Source organism: Balaenoptera acutorostrata, chromosome 2, assembly GCF_949987535.1.
Source record: "Balaenoptera acutorostrata chromosome 2, mBalAcu1.1, whole genome shotgun sequence".
In the NCBI taxonomy this organism is placed as follows: domain Eukaryota; kingdom Metazoa; phylum Chordata; class Mammalia; order Artiodactyla; family Balaenopteridae; genus Balaenoptera; species Balaenoptera acutorostrata.
The window spans coordinates 166,119,319-166,133,899 of record NC_080065.1 but is presented as its reverse complement, the minus strand read 5'-3'; the positions used below and the strand labels follow the sequence as shown (position 1 = coordinate 166,133,899).

General features: G+C 44.5%; 1 long non-coding RNA gene across 1 annotated transcript in view; it reads left to right on the top strand.

Annotated features, from left to right (window-relative positions):
* The window catches only part of LOC130707107 (uncharacterized), a 46,385-nt gene that overhangs the window by 27,835 nt on the left and 3,969 nt on the right, over positions 1-14,581 (top strand). The window contains exon 2 of the long non-coding RNA XR_009007111.1: positions 12,598-12,645. This is a non-coding gene — a long non-coding RNA (uncharacterized LOC130707107). The remainder of the gene's footprint in view (positions 1-12,597; positions 12,646-14,581) is intronic.

The window sequence follows — 14,581 nt, the reverse complement described above, 5'->3', positions numbered from 1 at the left end:
CGCCACAACTAGAGAAAGCCCTCACACAGAAACGAAGACCCAACACAGCCAAAAATAAAAATTAATTAATTAATTAAAAAAAAATTTCAACCGTTAAGGTTTTTAAAAAGCAAAGAGGGGGGCTTCCCTGGCGGTCCAGTGGTTAAGACTCGGCGCCTTCATTGCCGTGGGCCCAGGTTCGATCCCTGGTCAGGGAACTAAGATCCCAGAAGCTGCAGGGCATAGCCCCCAAAAAAAAAAAAAGCAAAGAAATTGTCTGGAAGATACTCATGTACTTACTTGCTTTGGAAGTAAGTTTTCTCACTACTGAGCGAAATGTCTGACCTTTAATGAAGACTGGCCCAGTGCAAGGTTTGCAGGGGACCAACCGACTTGGCTTTGTGGGTGGGAAATCTGTAATGCAGGATTGTCTATAGGAAGCGAATGACCACAAGGGGGCAGTAAAAGCCAGTGGATGAGTGAGGAGCTCTTGCTGGGAGGGGGGAATGAACAGCCCCCATTCAGCACCTGGAGCCTCCCTGAAAGTTTCCCTTTACTTATAACACAGGGACCCAAGGGCACCTAACTTTTATCCTGGCACGTCTATAGTGAGACGTCTCCTTGTCTGTATTGGTTGGGGGAAGTAGAAGAGGGGAGGAATGGGAATTATCAGGAAAGATTATCCCCACCCAGAGTCCACACCATGTCTTTCCCCTTCCCAGGAGGAGGCAGAGGCCTGGGGTTGGGTTTGGGGCGGCCAGGCTCTTGTTCTTAGCTCCGAACTCCTTCTCAAGGGCTATCAGGCTGTGCCAGAAGGAGTGGAATGAAAATGTTTGGTGTTTTTCAAGAGGAACTGAGGCAGGAGATAGATGGCCCCAGGCTGAGCAGCTGGAGTTTGTCCCCTGTGGACAGGTACTCCAAGATGAAGATAATAGCAGGAGCGAAAGAGGAGCTGAGCCCTGCCCAGAAAAAAGATAGAGAGACCACATATTTCTCATTCTCGAGGTTAAGGAGACCTTCCCGACTACACACATGCAGAAAGGCTCCTCGGGGGGCCAAAAGGGAGGGGGCGCCACCCCATAGTAGGTGATGTCAACCTACCCATAGCCCTCTTTGCTAGAATCCATCTTGGCTAAGGGATGCGCACGCACACAAGGGAGGACCCTGAGATAAACCAAATATGGACTCAGAGCCAGGCAAAGCAAGGTGATTGGCCAGAGGAGACCCAGAAGAAATGCCCCCGTATAAATAGTGATTCAAACTACCACGAGGGTGCGACTGTTTCTCTGAGCCTGCACGTGTGTCTATCCACACGTACCATTTTTCCTCCTAATAAACACTTTACTTGTTTCACTACTTTCCATCTCTTTGTGGGAATTTATTTCTACAAAGCCGACGGGCCAGGGCCTTGTCTCTGGCCACTGGCCCTGGTGGTCTGGCCAGGGAACCAAAATCCTGCTTCAAGCCACTGCAGGTCGAGGCTACCCAAGATCAGAACTGCTTTGGTCTTTCAGGAGGTTGAAAAAGGAAAGTGGCCCCACTTCTGGCGCATGGTTTCCTGGGACTGAGAAAGGCCAGGGTTGTGAAACCCACGAGGGATGGATGCCTGGTCCTGCTCAGACCCTGCATTCTGATACAGCAGCCCTTTGGGTAGGTTTTGGCTCCAACAGAATGGTGAAATTGGCATAGTGTGTGAAACCACCCTCCTCTGAAGTTCTCGTTGGCCAGTGATGTTATCTCCTGCAGGAGGGCAGCAGAAACCACTCACAGAGCTGGACCCTTGCTCTGAGAGATACAAGGCATTGTTCCAAGGATCTTCCTTCCTTCCTGCTTCCCTCCCTCCATCCTCCTCTCCCATCTTTCCCTTCTCCCATGGAAAATTTCACACAGAATAAGAGTAGAGCAAAGAGAACAATGCACGCTTGTACCTCCCAGTCAGCTACAGTGAGCATCTCAGGACCGCTCTTGTTCCATCTTTATCCCTCCCCTCCTCTCCCACCACTGGGTTATTTTAAAGCAAATTGTAGCTGTTATAACATTTATGCATACATTTTAGGCTTCATCTCTAAAGGATAAGAGTTTTTTTAATACAGTCACAATACCATTATCACACCTTGGCATCTTTTAATACCCAATCCTTATTCATGTTTTCCTCATTTTCTCAAGAGTATATTTTTATAGTTGATTGGCTCAAATCAAGATCCACCTAAAATCCACACTTTACATTTGGTGGATATGTCTCTTAGGTCTCTCTCTCTCTTTTTTAAAAAACATTTTAGTATTTTAATGTTTGATGAGAACAATGTTTCCAAAGATGTGTTCTTCTTTTTTAAAAAATAAATTTAGGGCTTCCCTGGTGGCGCAGTGGTTGAGAATCTGCCTGCTAATGCAGGGGACACGGGTTCGAGCCCTGGTCTGGGAAGATCCCACATGCCACGGAGCAGCTGGGCCCGTGAGCCACAATTGCTGAGCCTGCGCGTCTGGAGCCTGTGCCCCGCGACGGGAGGGGCCGCGATAGAGAAAGGCCCGCGCACCGCGATGAAGAGCGGTCCCCGCACCGCGATGAAGAGTGGCCCCCGCTTGCCGCAACTGGAGAAAGCCCTCGCACGAACCGAAGACCCAACACAGCCAAAAATAAATAAATAAATAAATAAATAAATAAATAAATAAATAAATAAGAAAATCCTTTAAAAAATAAAAAATAAAAAAAAAATAAATTTAGCTGGACAACTCAGCCAGCTGGCACATTTAGCACTCCAACTACCATGCAAGATACTTGGTTCAGGTCAGAGTGCAAATTTTCTTGATCATCTTTATGTAAGTATTTCCTGTCCATCTGGAGAGAAGGTGAGTAAAGATTTATTTTGTTTACAATTAATCTGTGTTTTAATATTCACTCTTCAAGTATTTGAATTCAATTGATTTTGAATTCCTAATACAAATATATTAGGATAAAATATAAAAATATATAAATAAAATTTATATATAGATATATAAAATAAAATATATAATAAAATAAAAGTATATAAAAATAATAAAATGAGCCCTTATGTGCCCAACATCCAGTCTTAAGAAATGGAACTCTAAGAATATCTTTGAAGCCTCTCCCTCCTCTCCATCCTCACCCTCCACGATAAACCTGCCCTGAATTTTTATTGTTCCTTGCTTTCCTTTATATCTTACCACATATGTATGTATGTGTGCTGTTGAAGAATACATTGTTTAGTTTTGCTTGTTTTTGAACTTTATAAAAAGGTATTATATTTTTTGTATTCTTCTGTGATTTGCCTTTTTCACTCAACCTTATGTTTGCAGGATTCATTCATGTTGATGTATGCAGTACATTTGCACTGCTTATGGCATTTCATTGTGTATCACAGTTTACTAATTGATTGCTTCATTGGACATTTGGCTTGTTTCCAGTTTTTGCTTTTGTTTTCTAAATTCAAATTTTCTAAATTTGTTTTCTAAATTTCTAAAGCAAGTTTACCTTGAGTCTTCTTACTCCCATGACCTGGTGCACACGTATAAGAGTTTATACTTGGCTAAATTATGCCAAAACACAGTTGATGAACTTACACTCCTACAAGCAGTGCATGAGACTTAGCAACACAGCGTATCATTGGCTTTTAATTTGTGTCAACCTGATGAAGATAAACTAGTATCTAATTTTTCTGATTACTATGAAGTTAGGGATTTTTTCAGGTTTTTTGGCCTTTATATTTCCTTCTCCGGGAAGCAGATTATTTGTCTATTGTTGACATAGAGGGATTTTTTTTTTCTTTAAATATATATTATGGATTCTAATCCTGCATCAGTTATATGCGTAGCACAATTCTTATACTGGTTTGTAGCTTACATTTTCATTATGGTGTGTGTGTGTTTACACTGAAAAATGCTTATTATGGAGAATTTTGGACATAGGAAAACATAGATGAATACAGCCCAGTGTACCCATCATCCAGACTTACCAAACTTTAACCCTTGGCTGATCCTGCCTCTTCCACACACATCCTTCACTTCCTGTGTTATTTTTTTTTTTTTTTTTTTAAAGGATTTTCTTATTTATTTATTTATTTATTTATTTATTTTTGGCTGTGTTGGGTCTTCGGTTCGTGCGAGGGCTTTCTCCAGTTGCGGCAAGCGGGGGCCACTCTTCATCGCGGTGCGGGGACCGCTCTTCATCGCGGTGCGCGGGCCTTTCTCTATCGCGGCCCCTCTCGTCGCGGGGCACAGGCTCCAGACGCGCAGGCTCAGCAATTGTGGCTCACGGGCCCAGCTGCTCCGTGGCATGTGGGATCTTCCCAGACCAGGGCTCGAACCCGTGTCCCCTGCATTAGCAGGCAGATTCTCAACCACTGCGCCACCAGGGAAGCCCTTCCTGTGTTATTTTGAAACAAATCACAGACATCATATATTTTCATATGTATATTTGTATATTTGAAAGGATGCACCCCCTGTCTGGATGCCTTCCCCACTTGCTTTGTACTCTAACTTGCCTTGTGCTTGTCCATTCCAGGCTGCTGCCCCTGTACAGGTCCCCTGCTTACGCTGTTCAGGCTCTGATACATCTCCTGTGCAGATGCCTCCATGCTGCTTGAACTCTGATGCCCCCTCTGCGCCGCCGTTGTTCTCCCTTCACCCTCCAATGTGATAAACTACCTGACATGTCCTCACCTAACTTTTTAGTACTGAATGTTTCAGGAAGGGAAGGGGAGGCAAAGGAAGGAAGTGGAAAGAAGGAGAAAAGGAATAAAACGAAGAGGAGGGCTTCCCTGATGGCGCAGTGGTTGAGAATCTGCCTGCTAATGCAGGAGACACGGGTTCGAGCCCTGGTCTCGGAGGATCCCACATGCCGCGGAGCGGCTGGGCCCGTGAGCCAGAATTACTGAGCCTGCGCGTCTGGAGCCTGTGCCCCGCAACGGGAGGGGCCGCGATAGTGAAAGGCCCGCGCACCGCGATGAAGAGTGGTCCCCGCACCGCGATGAAGAGTGGCCCCCACTTGCCGCAACTGGAGAAAGCCCTCGCACGAACCGAAGACCCAGCACAGCCAAAAATAAAAATAATAAAAAAAAAAAAAAAAACAAAAAAAAAACGAAGAGGAGTCTAATCCCAGAGAATGCCATCCCTCACAAAGGCATCTTTTGATGAATTAGATATTTCTAATTTTAATATAGCCAAATTTATCAAACTTTTCATTTGCAGTTTTTACTTTTTGTATCTTGTTTAGTGAATTATTTCCTACCCTAAGATCGTAAAGATATTTCTCCATATTGGCTTTTAAAGTTTTGCCTTTCACTTTAAATCTTTAAGCTATCTGTAATTTATTCTTTATATAGTATGTGAGATACAGATCCACTTTCATTTATTCCATGTGAAAACCAGTTGTTCCAATACTTTTTATTGAATTTTCTTTCTTCATTGAACTGCAGTGCCCTTTCTGTCATATATCATATTTCCATTTATGAGTCTGTTTCTGGGTTTTCTCTTTGGTTCCGTCAGTCTGTTTGTCTATCCCTGTGCCAATACTACACTGTAATACCATGGCTTATAATAAGTCTTGATATCTGGTAAGCAAACTCCCCACTCGGTACTTTCTCAGGAGTGCCTTGAATATTTTTTGCCTTTGTTTTACCATGTAAATTTTAGAATTAGCTTATCAAGTTCTGTGCAAAGCCCTTTTGGAAATTTGCCTGGAATTGCACTGAATTTATAGATGAGTTTGGGGAGAACCTAATTCATTATCCTGCTGAGTTGTTAACACGGTATTATTTGAGTCATTAACATAGTTTATCTCTCCATTGATTTAGGTTTTTGTAATGTTTACAATGAAGTTATGTAATTTTTGCTTGTTAGATTTATTTCTTTTTTAAAAAATTTATTTTATTTATTTATTTTTGGCTGAGTTGGGTCTTCGTTGCTGCGCGCGGGCTTTCTCTTGTTGCGGTGAGTGGGGGCTACTCTTTGTTGCGGTGCACGGGCTTCTGATTGCCGTGGCTTCTCTTGTTGCAGAGCATGGGCTCTAGGTGCGCAGGCTCAGTAGTTGTGGCTCACGAGCTCTAGAGCGCAGGCTCCGTAGTTGTGGTGAACGGGCTTAGTTGCTCCAGGGAAGCCCAGTTTTTTTTAAAAAAGAAAAGTTCCGTAACAAACTTTTGTCCAATGGTTTCATCCACTGATGGATTTACCTTAATGAACTACTTCATGAAGAGTTGCAAAATGATATTCTGTCATTCTGTCATTCTTTGTAAAGATCACCTCTCCCTCATCAATTGGCATTATTTGATTACTGTGTAAGACTGCTCAGACAAGACACACAGAATAAATGCTTAAATATTTTCCTTTACTTGCCAATTTGTTAAAGATTCAGTGCCTTCTCTGGTTATCTCCAATGGTAACCAATGATCAACCTCTCCCTCTCTCTCTCCTCCCCACTCCTCCCCACCCCCTGCATTGGAGTATGAGTTCACATGTTATGTATACAGATTTTTGACTTACAATGGAGTTATGTTCTGATAAACCCATCATAAGTTGAAAATATCTTAAGTTGAAAATGCATTTAAAACACCTAACCTACTGAACATAATAGCTTAGCCTACCTTAAATGTGCTCAGAACACGTACATTAGCCTACAATCAGCTAACACAAAGCCTATTTTATAATGAAGTGTTGAATAGCTCATGTAACTTATTGAACACTGTACTGAATGTGAAAAACAGAAGATCAAAATTCAAAATCTGAAGTACAGTTTCTACTGAATGTGTATCACTTTCATACCATCATGAAGTTGAAAAATCATAAGTTGAACCATCCTAAGTGTCAGGGATTATGATATGTTTTATGCTGTGCATTTTTTTTTGGATGCTTAAATTGTGCTCTGTTTTCTAGTGGGATTTCCTGTGTCTTTTTGGGTTTTTGTTGTTGTTGTTGTTTTGTTTTTGTGTGGTTTTTTTTTTTGGCTGCATTGGGTCTTAGCTGCGGCACGTGGGATCTTTGTAGCGGCATGCAGGATCTTTTATTACAGTGTGTGGGCTCCAGAGCATGTGGGCTCTGTAGTTGCAGCACGTGGGCTGTCTAGTTGTGGCTCATGTGCTCAGTAGTTGCGGTGCATGGGCTTAGTTGCTCCGCGGCATGTGGGATCTTCCCAGACCAGGGATCGAACCCGTGTCCCCTGCATTGGCAGGTGGATTCTTAACCACTGCGCCACCAGGGAAGTCCCAACACAAATATGTTTAAAAGAATAAAAGACAAGCTTGAGAATATCTGTAGGGAACAAAAAACTATTAAGATGTCCTGAGAGCCTCATAACAACACTGTGAGATGGTTATCATCCCAGTTTTAGATATGAGAAACAGGCTCAGAGGGGTTAAGTAACTTGCCCAAGGTTGTGCTCTAGTCAGTGGGTGGAGCCAGATTCAAACCCAGGTCTTTCTGACTTCCAAACCCTATTTTCTTTCTGCTGTACCACAGGCAAATAATTATTTTACTTAAAGAGTGGCTAATAATCCTATCAGAAAACACTAAGGGAGGATTTCATCTTCCTCATTGTTTTTTACCATGCTTAAGCTAATATACACCTTGTGATAATCATAAAGTTTATGAAAAATTTTACCCAAGTCAAGGTCAAAGTGAGCAGCTTATCAATTATGGGAGGGTCTGGGCTTTATGCACAGGAGATTTGAGTTCACCACAGCAGAGATTTCAAAAGCATCCCAACATAGCAACCTACATGCCCATCGACAACTGGTGAATGGATAAAGAAGATGTGGTAGCATATATATACAATGCAATATTACTCAGCCATATAAAAGAGTAAAATCTTGCCATTCGCAGCAACATGGATGGGCCTGGAGTGTATTATACTAAGTGAAATAAGTCAGACAGAGAAAGACAAATACTGTATCTTTTTGCTTATTTGTGGAATCTAAAAAACAAAACAAATACAACAAAATAGAAACAGACTCACAGATACAGAGAACAAACTAGTGGTTACCAGAGGGGAAGGGGGGAGGGGCAAAATAGGTGAAGGGGATTAAGAGGTACAAACTGCCAATTATAAAATAGATAAGTTACAGGGCTGTGATGTACAGCACAAGGAATATAGTCAATATTTTATAAACATTGTATGGTGTATAATCTACAAAAATATCAAATTGCTATGTTGTACACATGAAATTAATATAATATTGTAAGTCAACTATACTTCAATTTTAAAAGAAAGCATCCCGGGACTTCCCTGGTGGTCCAGTGGTTAAGAATCCACTTTTTGTTCAAATCTTGCCATCAACTTTCCTTTGCACCAGAAAGCCACCCCCATATCCACCCCCATATAGACTACCTAGAAGGAGACAGACCCTGGAATCTGTATGGTAGGAGCACAGCCCCCATTCTCTGTGCCACACTTGCAGAGACCAGAAAATACCCATTTCTTTTTTTGTTGTTGTGGGTGGTTTGCTTTTGTTTTGCTTTTTAATCTAGACCACTACAAATGTTATAGGGAACACAATCTAGCTAATAGCAATTAGTTTTAAAAGTCAGTGAGTTCAAGGTCTGAGGCCAAGTCCCTCATGTGTAGTTGTGGAAATGGCCTGCATCTCTCTGCAAGGCATACCTGTGAGGCCCTCCAAATCCTCAGCAAGCTCCAGTGGACTTTCAGGTTAGAATTGTTGACATGATGAGGTAATGTGACACTCTCTGAAATGAGATAAAGGTGGCCTCATTCATTGTTTTGAAGCCTTCCAGTGGTAATAAAAGCTACTATTTATTGGGTACTCCTTATGTATCAAATATCAATACCATATACTATACCAGATACTGACATTATCTTGTTTATTCTCAGCAGCCATGTAAGGTAGGCAGGTATTAAAAGCTCTACCTTAGAGATGTGCAAACCAAGGCTCAGAGAGGTTCAGTGACTTGCCAGTGGTCGCAGTGAATTAATGGTGGAGGTGGGACTCACACCTCATGTGGCTGAGGCCAAAGTTCCAGTCCTGTGACCCTGGCCCACCTAGCCCCAGCAATTTCTCCTCTTCTGGGTGGAGAAAAAGGGCCCTCTCCTGGGCCCTTTTGTTTCCGCCTCCCCCACTTCCCACCTTGGCTTCATTTCCATGAAATGCAAGCTGAATTAATTATATGCTAATGAGTCTTCTGCAGCAGAAAGTGAGAAGGGGATGTGACAATGTGCTAGGACAGTCTCGTCTCCCTGATCTTGGAGAGGCAGCAGTGAGCAGTGGCGTGAAGCGAGATCTTAATTCCCTGCCCAGGAATTGAACCTGGGTAGCCTGGATGAAAACCAGGAATCCTAGCCACCAGACCCCCTGGCTCTTGCCCGCATTGAAAAATACATTTCTCACGGAGGCAAAAACTGTAAAAACAAGTACAAACTTTATTATTAGAGACATAGCACAACAAGTGGGAGAGCACATAGAGAAACAGTTTGTTTAGTGAAGATAGAAGCAAGGCAGAGAGACACACCTGCAGAGAAAGGGTGTGGGCATCCTCACTAGTGAGGAGGAGTGTGGTAAAGAGGCGGTGAAGTCATTTACATAGGGCAGTTCTTCCGGGTCTTTGTTTACCTTTGGCCAATTATCTCGTTTCCTTTTCCACACCTGACCTGCCCTAGGGCCCTCCCCAACATGCGTGCGCAACTTTTTTCCAAGATGGATTCCAGCCCAGAGGCCTATGGGGCAGCATCACATATTCCGGGGTGGTGCCCCCTCTTTTTGACCCCCAAGGAGCCTTTCTGCGCATGTGCAGTGTCTCCCTTTCCCCAAGGATGGGAAATATGTGACCTCTTGATCCTTTCCTCGAACAAGGGTTTAGCCCCTCTCTGTTCCTGCCATAAAAGTGTCCCATGTCCAGTTATCTACCCTATTCCTGTTGTTTCTTATATCGAAGTGCAGATCCCGAAATATAGGAGTCTGGTCATAAATATGTACTCTGGAGCCCATTTGTCTCTTGCCTCAGGAAATGTAAACGGGCCTGGTAATGAATGTCCGGCCTGGAGCCCATCTTCTTCTCACCCCAGAAAGTGTGAACAGGAGGCCAGTTGTAAATGTCTAGCTTGGGGCCCACCCATCTCCTGCCTCATCCCATGCCGAGGTGAGATTCTAGAACACTACACAGAAAGGGTAGTTCTGGTTGGGCAAAAATTTATGTCAATTAGGCCTTGTGGTTTTGCCAGCTGTCAGGGTGAAAAGAAAATATTGACTGGGACAGGGACACGGTTCCCGAACCTCCTTCTCCAATTTCCCGAGAGTAGAACTGACCCTCCTCCTGTGTTGTAGCCCCCAGGACTGTCTGAGGTCTAAAGCCCCTGCAGTGAGGACATAGGGTGGGTCATAACTGTGAGGGAGGGAAAGTCACCTCAGGAGGCAGGTCAGCCCGCAAAGCACTTTGGACTTCCCGTCTCCTTACATTCAGAATTTTCACAGCATGTTCCACCGACTGCAAGCCTGGTAGGAATTGAGCATCTCTGAGTCTCTCTAGGCTTCCTCCTGTCCTGGCAGAGGGGCTTCCCAGGAAATACCTGCTGTTGGGCCTGTGAACTGGGCTCTGCTCCAGCGATCTCCCAGATGGGAGGGAACCGTCATTTCAGGAGAACCTTCTCTATGAGGCTCTGGGCTAATTAGGAAAAGGGAAATGGGCTGCCCAGAACAGGTGCTGCTCTGCAGGGGACTGTGATGGTTGTTCTTAAAAAGGAAATTGGTACAAATGAGCTTAAATTAAGCAGAATTAAGGCTGGCAGGGAGCATGGCAGCTGCTGGCAGACAGGTAAACAGGGTGGAAAGGGCCAGTGAACAAAGATGGAGCCCAGGTGTGGGGAAGGGGTGGTACCAGTCTTCAGGGCAGGACAGAAGAGCAGGACATCAGCCTTTAGGGCAGAGGAGGCCTGAACAACAGTGGCTGAAGCTGAGGGCTGGAACCTGCACCAGAGAACTTCAATTCCATAAAAACTGAGTGCCTACAAGGCAGCAGGCACTGTCCTAGGCACTGAGGCTATAGCAGTGATACCCCAGCTCTGAGCCTGGGGTATCCAATGTTCTAGAGGGATGGGGGAGGGGGGAGAGACAATAAATATCATTTCAGTTAATGGTAATAGCTGTGAGAGCAGTAAAACAGGGTGATGTGTATATGTGTGCACACGTGTGAACTCTGGAATGGGTAGTCAGGGAGGCCCCTATGAAGTGGGGGACACTGGGGATGGTCATCAAGGACAAACTTCTTCCTCCCTTCCTAGGTGAGGAAATACTCAGTGCTGCACTTTCAGACAACAAAATACCTTTCTAGTAAATAAAACAATACTTCTTTCTAATCCAGTATCACAGCCTGGGGAGTCCACAACTAAACCTTATTTGTGGGTGAGGGGGCATGGCTCATACAGATGCAATAGCAGAGGCAGTTCTCAATTCTGTCAGCCTGAAGGGCAGGGGAGGATTCTGTCACTTATTGAGCAACTACTACATTGCTCATTTGTAACTTATCTTTAATTTTTTTTTCCTTTGGAAATATTTTAGATTTACAGGAAAATTATAAAGATATTACAGAAAGTTCCTGTATACCCCTCACCCACCTTCCCCAAAGGTTAACATCTTACATAACCATGGTGCGTTTATCAAAACTAAGAAGTTGACAGTAGTACAATACTCATAACTAAATGCTATAGACTGAATGTTTGTGCCCCTCTCCCCCAGAATTCATATATTGAAATCCTAACCCCCAATGTGATGGTATTAGGAGATGAGGGCTTTTGGGAGGTGAATAGGTCATGAGGGTGGAACCCTGAATAATGGGATTAGTGCCCTTATAAAAGAGGCCCCAGAGAGCTCTCTTGCCCCTTCTGACATGTGTGGACACAGCAAGAAGGTAGCCATCCATGAACCAGGAAGAGGGCCCTCACCAGACACCAAATCTGCTGGCACCTTGATCTTGATCTTCCCAGCTTCTAGAACTGTGAGAAATAAATGTTTGTTGGTTAAGCTTATGATGCTTTCGTTAAAGCAGCCCAAACAGACTAAGATACTAAATTCCTGAAAGAAATTTGGATTTCATGTTACTTATCTTTTAATATGTTATTTAATCATCCAACTACTCTGGCCAAACTGAAGTTCCGAGACATTGTGACTTGAATGAGATGATACAGCAGGTAAGTGGGGGAAATTCAGGTTGCAGTCCAGGTCTGTCTGACTCTGAAATGTGTGCTCTTTCTAGATGATGCTGTCTCTTTGAAGGAGGAGGTCAGTGTGTTAGTCTAGGTCCTTGGAGAAGTGGACGCCAAGACATGATTAACCACGTGATTAACCATGCAATTAGTTTACTGGGGGAAATGCCTGAAATAGGGAGGGAGCCAGAAGAGGTAGGGAGAGTTGTCAAATTTCCATGCGAGTCTGACCCTGAGTGAGAGGGAGAAAGATGTTTGGGTGCCAACAAAGGAGTCCTTTCTGAGTGGATGACTAGAGCAACCTGTGGGAGGTGGGCTCTTAGTAAACCATGTGATGGATTTTAAGTGTGGCAGCTGGAGCCCTCAGCCAGTTAAGGATTCTGGTAGTAGGAGTTTGAGCAAAGTACAGTTTCATAGCTGCCACAGTCAGAAATGCAGAGAAATTTTGTATTTCCTTTCAGGTCTGCTCATGGAGGAGATTGCTGATCAGAAGGGTGAAGTCCAAGGAGGTGAGCAAGTGAAGAATCCTTGCCCTACTGGATCCACCGGCTCCCTGGCAGAGCTGGTAGCTCAGGAATCCCAAAATGATGGTTAATTTTATGTGTCAACCTGATCTAGGCCACAGGGACCCTAGACATTCTGGTCAAACATTTTTCTGGGTGTGTCTGTGAGAGTGTTTTTAGATGAGATTAACAGTTGTATTGGTAGACTGAGTCAAGCAGATTGCCCTCCCTGATATGGGTGGGCTGCATCCAATCAGTTGAAGGCCTGAATCTAACAAAAATTCTCCGCCTAGTAAGAGAGAATTCCTCCTGCTTAGTTGCTTTTGAATTGGGACACCTGCTTTTTCCTGCCTGCAGACTAGAACTGAAACATTGGCTCTTCCTGGGTCTTGAGCCTGCCAGCCTTTGGACTGGAACTCCAACATTGGCTTTGCTGGTTCTCAGGCCTTCAAACTCAGAATGAAACAAAAGAATTGACTCTCCTGAGTCTCCAATTTGCTGACTCACCCTTCAGATCTTGGGACTTGCCTGCTTCCATAATTACATGAGTCAATTCCACATATATATATCTCCTATTGATTCTGTTTCTCTGGATTAACCCATACATTACACCTGGTTATTACACCTGATTTACTCACTCTCAAGGCTGACCACAGTATCTCATAGGGTTCCTTTTCCTCTTCTGCCATCAAACTCCACTACACACTTGAACTGTAGGCTGGATGGAGAAATGTACCCAGAAGAGCATGGGAAGGTCCAGAAGAACCAGTTCAGTCCAGAGCTAAGCCTCCAACTTACCTCTGGGTGTGTAGAAGAACTGCTCTCACACAGCCACGGCATGAGGTGATGGGACCTGTGACATGGCATCAGGGAGTCCCTCCAACTGGCAGTTGGCTCTCTAGTGAAAGTAACAAGCCCAACCAATACTGAAGAATAGACCCACCATCTCATCTCTGTATGGTTTGTGGGTTCTGGGGGATTCTGCCATCTCAGACTTGCCTGGCTGCTCTTCCTAAAGATTCCTTAACCTCTGGGAGGACTGGTACTGGCCCTGCTCCAGACCCAGTAACAAGATTTCTTCCCAAAGTGGAGTAGGCCTGTCCTGTAGCTTGGGAGCCCTTGGATAACCTGTCAGTGTCCGCAGGGCAGCCATTCCTGCTGGCCCCCAGTACTCCTTGCTTTGTATCTTGTCTGAAGCTTCTGGGCTGTCCTGCAGCTTCTTTCTAGAAGCCTCCTGTGCTTGGTCCTGAAATTCTGGAACCAAACATTCACCCACATGAGTAATCCAATTAGATAGTTCTTGACTTAGCCACCTTCCCTTCCACCCTCAACCCAGGGAGGACCTCTCTGATTCAGAAGTACCTGCACTGAGGGAGCCCAGCATCCCCAGGCACCCGCTAAGTAAAGGCCTCCTCACACTCGTCCCTCCACTGCCTTGCCTGCATCCCAGCATCCTCAGAGGCCCTTTCCTCAACCCAGGGTTTTCAACAGTGGCATTATTGAACTTAAGGTTGGATAATTATTTGTTGTGGGGAGTTGTCCTATGACAACATTGCTAGCCTCTTACCAACTAGATTCCAGTTGTAACCTCAGTTGTGATGACAAAAGAGGTCTTCAGACACTGCCAAACACCCCCTGCACTAAAGTCTCTCTGCTTGAACTCTAGAGCCACAATAAAACCTGGGCTGGGGCTGGGGGCTGGGCAGACACGTAGAGGAAACCAGTGGGAGGAAAGGGAGTGCCTTTGAGACCACCCCTACCCCAACCTCCATGAAACAGGGCTACTTAGACTTTTCAAAAGCTGCCTCCTCTTGGTTCCCACCACACAGTTTTGTTTCCCCCTTTTAAAAAAATAGACTATTTTGGGGACTTCCCTGGTGGTCCAGTGGTTAAGACTCCATGCTCCCAATGCAGGGGGACCGGGTTTGATCCCTGGTCAGGG